Below are 7378 nucleotides of genomic sequence, written 5' to 3' on the forward strand. Positions count from 1 at the left end.
GACTATTTTTTTACATTTCTAACTTTGAGAAAAAAATACATTGGAAGGTTTTTGTTCAGGCTTCTCTTCTTGGGTAAGGCTTCAGACGGTTAAGCAGTTGAACTGAATTGAATTGAATTGAATTGGATTGAATTGAAATGAATTGGGTTTAGTTGGATTAGTTACAGGTAGAAGTTTATGTATTTATATTAAAAGCAAATAAACATGAATCCAAGAAGGACAACCAATGAGAAAATCATTTCTCTTCGAGTGGTTGCAAATTGTCAAAAATGTTAGGAATTGAGCTAATAATGGGCCGGGTTCTGCAAAAATGACATAAAAGTCCGGATATTTTTTGATATTAATAAACCAATAGAAATAAGTAAAAACTTTAATATTAATCTCATCAAAAGCGTAACCTTTGGAAGCCAACAACCAACAATAGCCTGTTTGCCAATAGAGCTTCAATTAAAGAGAAAAAGCTTTGAAAAAATATTTTAAGATAGGCTTTTTTGTTTGTTTTATGGCATCAAAGACATTGAAAATGAATTTAAGTATAAAGCAAAAAATAGCGCATGAAAATTAAGTTTTCAACCATCAGATCATTTTGTTTAATTCCGTTTGAAAAACTATTACTGAGCAATCGATGTCAACCATAACTACAGAGTATATTGGAGGAAACAACAAAAATTCAAAAGAATTTTGAAAATAAATGTTCTCAAAATCACGCAAATATAAGGTATATCAAAACTGTTAATATCATCCAATTTTTTACATCTTGAAACACCTAATATTTTGCATTTTTATGACAAAAAAGAAATTAAAGACATTATAATATTAAAAACATCAACAAACCTTTGTTATTGTTTAGAGTTGAGTTTTACAAAAATAATCAAAACTTTTGGTAGAAAAGTAAAAATTCAATATTAGAAACTAAATCTGACCGCCTATCGATGCAGCTAAGTCACTAAGTAAAAAATTTCTATAATTTTTGGAAGTCAAGACCTAAATCTATTTTTTTGCTTTCTTCAAATTTCCCTCAAAATTTGATTTCTGGTCTAGTACTAGCTCTAAATTTACGCCGACCATCCACATACTCCATATACAGGTTTTATCTAAACACCAGTAAAACTAAGTTTGCTTAAAAATTTGATGTTGCTGCAAGGTCCCCTGTCTCAATTGATGAGTCAATATGCATAATTCCTTCTTAACACTGAACATTTGCGTAACTTATCTAAAATCTAAATTTTCACCAAATTGACACCAAATTGTAAAAACTAATTAGGAAGAAGAAATTTTTCACGAATGAATAGCACTTAAGACGTAACGAATAAAGCAAACTTAATTGCTTTGAAAGTTTTAGGCTGAGTTTACGTTTTTTTCTACTATGGAACTCTAAATTTTTCCCATGCAAAATACTTTTTTCCATGTGTTAGAGTTTTAATTCTGACAACTCACTTACTGATAAACGTCGGGTTTTGTTTGTTCAAGAGGCCACAACTGCCGGGTAGCATTACCAAATTCTGCATGGAATAGCAGTTTTCTCATTTTCCTTTGAGACTTAAAAGGCTACAGCAGTATCAATAGTTCGCTTGTACTAAGTTATGGTGAAACAGGAAAACAGAATCAGAAACAACAAACAAAATTTGACGATAATTTTAAAATGACATTTTTTCTCCTCCGCATGAAGACTTGAGCACTATTTCAGATCTGATTGAATAAAAATATGTGCTTGGATTTCATCAGCAAAATATACAATCAGTCGAAAGCGCAACTAAAAATCTAACCTCAAAATGTTTTTTTCTTCACTAGTGCGTTCAACTGTGCTGTTTGTCACATTCACAGTGTACAAAGTTATATCGTAGATAAAACATACTGAAAAAAAATCTTATTTGGAAAATTGTAATTCAGCTTCTGATTTTCACAATTTTTTAATTGAAAAATCATATTTGCTTTCTGAAAGAGATTTTAGAACAAATAAAACTATCATAAATAATAATCTCAAATGCGGTTAATATCTAAGATTGTTCCTAAACTGTTAAAATAACTGTTTATGGAAAAAATTGTGAGTTGGTTAAGGTCGTTCGAAGGCGATGTAAAGGAATCTTTAACTGAGTTTTTTTAAGATTTTGAGAGTGATAAAATGGTGTTCACAGTAAGAATTTAAAAATTGCGAGAGATCTGGAATTTAATTGAAGTTGGTGATTTTGATTTGAGAATTGGAAGAATTTTCGAATGTATGTTTTTTTCTTAAGCTAACTTCTAACAGATTCGAGCTTTTAATGAGAAAAATTATCATGTTCCATTTCAACCAGGTAAATCATCAACCTAACTGAATTTGCGTTGCGTACTTTAAAACTTTTTATAAGCGTTGTTGCACTATTCTTGTTTTTTTATAAAATGAAATGTTTGCTTGAAATAATGACCCCAGGTTGAGGTCCCAGACGGAAGCAAGTATGTCCAGACCGAAGATGAACGCACGAGGTGGGCGTCGTGCGTTCAAAATTACATAATCTGGAAACATCAAAAAACGCACGAAAGTCTGAACATGAACGCACGAAAGTCTGTCGAACGCACGAAAGTCTGGACATGAACGCACGAAAGTCTGGACATGAACGCACGAAAGTCTGTCGAACGCACGAAAGTCTGGACATGAACGCACGAAAGTCTGGACATGAACGCACGAATTTTAGTGCGTTCATGATCAGACTGTCGTACGAGAGTCTGATCATGAACGCACAAAAATTCGTGCGTTCATGTCCAGACTAAAAAACTAACCTTATGCTTGTAGATGCCCATTGAAGATGAAGATGCCAGGGTTCCATGAGTCCACAAATCCACATATAAAGTCTTTTTTTACGTGAGGTACATGAACATCTTTATACTAATAGTAGACATCCTTTTTTGCTGGCGTGAGCAAAATTCTATGTGTCTATCTATCAGTATTAAGAATAAAATAAACCTCTAATAAGACTTTTTTTATCAGACTTTTTTTTGACACTCATTCAAGAAAGCTAAAAGCAACATAAACATATATCATACATAATAAACACACATCATAGACTCAAACCAGAAGACCGAAGCGAGACAACGCGAGAGACGAGCGAGAGAACGCGAGACGAGCGAGAGACGAGCGAGAGAACGCGAGACGAGCGAGAGACGAGCGAGAGAACGCGAGACACGAGCGAGAGACGAACGAGAGACGAAAACAGGGGCGAGAGAACGAGGGGAGAGGAGAGTGAGAGCACCGAAAAATCTTGACGCCCGAAAGGCGTCCCACCCATTTTTAACTCTATATTTTTGATTTTTTTCTTAAAAAAAACCGTACGGAAAACTAACCTTTTTCCTAGGCAAGCTATATCAAAAATTCTTTTTGTGCTAGACTCTAACTACAAATGGGATACCCCATACCAAGTTTGGTTAGATTTGGACAACTCCTTGACCCGATCAAAAAGACCTATTTTTAAAATTCGTTATTTGCGAAATTCGCAAATTTCCGTATGAAAAACTAACTTTTTTCCTAGGCAAGCTATAGCAGAAATTCTTTTCGTTGTAGATTCTATATACACTTGGGATACTCCATACCGAGTTTCGTTCGATTTGGACAACTCCTCGACCTGACGAAATAGACCTATTTTTAAAATTCAATAATTGCAATTTAAACGAAATAATAGCAACTTTCCGTATGAAAAACTAACTTTTCTCCTAGGCAAGCTATATCAAAAATTCTTTTTGTACTAGACTCTCACTACATATGGGATACCCCATACCAAGTTCGGTTAGATTTGGACAACTCCTTGACCCGATCAAAAAGACCTATTTTTAAAATTCGTTATTTGCGAAATTCGCAAATTTCCGTATGAAAAACTAACTTTTTTCCTAGGCAAGCTATAGCAAAAATTCTTTCTGTGCTAGACTCTAACTACAAATGGGATACCCCATTCTAAGTTTGGTTAGATTTGGACAACTCCTTGACCCGATCAAAAAGACCTATTTTTAAAATTCGTTATTTGCGAAATTCGCAAATTTCCGTATGAAAAACTAACTTTTTTCCTAGGCAAGCTATAGCAAAAATTCTTTCTGTGCTAGACTCTAACTACAAAGGGGATACCCCATACCAAGTTTGGTTAGATTTGGACAACTCCTTGACCCGATCAAAAAGACCTATTTTTAAAATTCGTTATTTGCGAAATTCGCAAATTTCCGTATGAAAAACTAACTTTTTTCCTAGGCAAGCTATAGCAGAAATTTTTTTCGTTGTAGATTCTATATACACTTGGGATACTCCATACCGAGTTTCGTTTGATTTGGACAACTCCTCGACCTGACGAAATAGACCTATTTTTAAAATTCAATAATTGCAATTTAAACGAAATAATAGCAACTTTCCGTATGAAAAACTAACTTTTCTCCTAGGCAAGCTATATCAAAATTTCTTTTTGTACTAGACTCTCACTACACATGGGATACCCCATACCAAGTTTGGTTAGATTTGGACAACTCCTTGACCCGATCAAAAAGACCTATTTTTAAAATTCGTTATTTGCGAAATTCGCAAATTTCCGTATGAAAAACTAACTTTTTTCCTAGGCAAGCTATTGCAAAAATTCTTTCTGTGCTAGACTCTAACTACAAATGGGATACCCCATACCAAGTTTGGTTAGATTTGGACAACTCCTTGACCCGATCAAAAAGACCTATTTTTAAAATTCGTTATTTGCGAAATTCGCAAATTTCCGTATGAAAAACTAACTTTTTTCCTAGGCAAGCTATAGCAGAAATTCTTTTCGTTGTAGATTCTATATACACTTGGAATACTCCATACCGAGTTTCGTTCGATTTGGACAACTCCTCGACCTGACGAAATAGACCTATTTTTAAAATTCAATAATTGCAATTTAAACGAAATAATAGCAACTTTCCGTATGAAAAACTAACTTTTCCTAGGCAAGCTATAGCTAAAATTCTTTTTGTTTTACAATCTAGATACACATGGGATACTCCATACCCAGTTTGGTCCCATTTCAACAACTCCTTGATCCGACGAAAAAGACCTATTTTTAAAATTATAATCGCAAAATTATTCGAAATAATAGCAAATTTCCGTATGAAAAACTAACTTTTTTCCTAGGCAAGCTATAGCAAAAATTCCTTTTGTTTTACACTCTACATACACTGGGGATACTCCATACCCAGTTTGGTTCCATTTCAACAACTCCTTGACCCGGTCAAAAAGACCTATTTTTAAAAATATGTATTTGAAATAATAGCAAATTTCCGTATGAAAAACTAACTTTTTTCCTAGGCAAGCTATACCAAAAATTCCTTTTGTTTTACACTCTAGGTATACATGGGATACTCCATACCCAGTTTGGTCCCATTTCAACAACTCCTTGACCCGACGAAAAAGACCTATTTTTAAAATTAAAATCGCAAAATTATTCGAAATAATAGCAAATTTCCGTATGAAAAACTAACTTTTTCCCAGGCAAGCTATTGCAAAAATTCTTTCTGTGCTAGACTCTAACTACAAATGGGATACCCCATACCAAGTTTGGTTAGATTTGGACAACTCCTTGACCCGATCAAAAAGACCTATTTTTAAAATTCGTTATTTGCGAAATTCGCAAATTTCCGTATGAAAAACTAACTTTTTTCCTAGGCAAGCTATTGCAAGAATTCTTTCTGTGCTAGACTCTAACTACAAATGGGATGCCCCATACCAAGTTTGGTTAGATTTGGACAACTCCTTGACCCGATCAAAAAGACCTATTTTTAAAATTCGTTATTTGCGAAATTCGCAAATTTCCGTATGAAAAACTAACTTTTTTCCTAGGCAAGCTATAGCAGAAATTCTTTTCGTTGTAGATTCTATATACACTTGGGATACTCCATACCGAGTTTCGTTCGATTTGGACAACTCCTCGACCTGACGAAATAGACCTATTTTTAAAATTCAATAATTGCAATTTAAACGAAATAATAGCAACTTTCCGTATGAAAAACTAACTTTTCTCCTAGGCAAGCTATATCAAAATTTCTTTTTGTACTAAACTCTCACTACACATGGGATACCCCATACCAAGTTTGGTTAGATTTGGACAACTCCTTGACCCGATCAAAAAGACCTATTTTTAAAATTCGTTATTTGCGAAATTCGCAAATTTCCGTATGAAAAACTAACTTTTTTCCTAGGCAAGCTATTGCAAAAATTCTTTCTGTGCTAGACTCTAACTACAAATGGGATACCCCATACCAAGTTTGGTTAGATTTGGACAACTCCTTGACCCGATCAAAAAGACCTATTTTTAAAATTCGTTATTTGCGAAATTCGCAAATTTCCGTATGAAAAACTAACTTTTTTCCTAGGCAAGCTATAGCAGAAATTCTTTTCGTTGTAGATTCTATATACACTTGGGATACTCCATACCGAGTTTCGTTCGATTTGGACAACTCCTCGACCTGACGAAATAGACCTATTTTTAAAATTCAATAATTGCAATTTAAACGAAATAATAGCAACTTTCCGTATGAAAAACTAACTTTTCCTTGGCAAGCTATAGCTAAAATTCTTTTTGTTTTACAATCTAGATACACATGGGATACTCCATACCCAGTTTGGTCCCATTTCAACAACTCCTTGATCCGACGAAAAAGACCTATTTTTAAAATTATAATCGCAAAATTATTCGAAATAATAGCAAATTTCCGTATGAAAAACTAACTTTTTTCCTAGGCAAGCTATAGCAAAAATTCCTTTTGTTTTACACTCTACATACACTGGGGATACTCCATACCCAGTTTGGTCCCATTTCAACAACTCCTTGACCCGGTCAAAAAGACCTATTTTTAAAAATATGTATTTGAAATAATAGCAAATTTCCGTATGAAAAACTAACTTTTTTCCTAGGCAAGCTATACCAAAAATTCCTTTTGTTTTACACTCTAGATATACATGGGATACTCCATACCCAGTTTGGTCCCATTTCAACAACTCCTTGACCCGACGAAAAAGACCTATTTTTAAAATTAAAATCGCAAAATTATTCGAAATAATAGCAAATTTCCGTATGAAAAACTAACTTTTTTCCTAGGCAAGCTATAGCAAAAATTCCTTTTGTTTTACACTCTACATACACTGGGGATACTCCATACCCAGTTTGGTCCCATTTCAACAACTCCTTGACCCGGTCAAAAAGACCTATTTTTAAAAATATGTATTTGAAATAATAGCAAATTTCCGTATGAAAAACTAACTTTTTTCCTAGGCAAGCTATACCAAAAATTCCTTTTGTTTTACACTCTAGATATACATGGGATACTCCATACCCAGTTTGGTCCCATTTCAACAACTCCTTGACCCGACGAAAAAGACCTATTTTTAAAATTAAAATCGCAA

The sequence above is a fragment of the Convolutriloba macropyga genome, chromosome 5 (genome assembly GCF_964194025.1).
Source record: "Convolutriloba macropyga chromosome 5, txConMacr16.3, whole genome shotgun sequence".
NCBI lineage: Eukaryota > Metazoa > Xenacoelomorpha > Acoela > Convolutidae > Convolutriloba > Convolutriloba macropyga.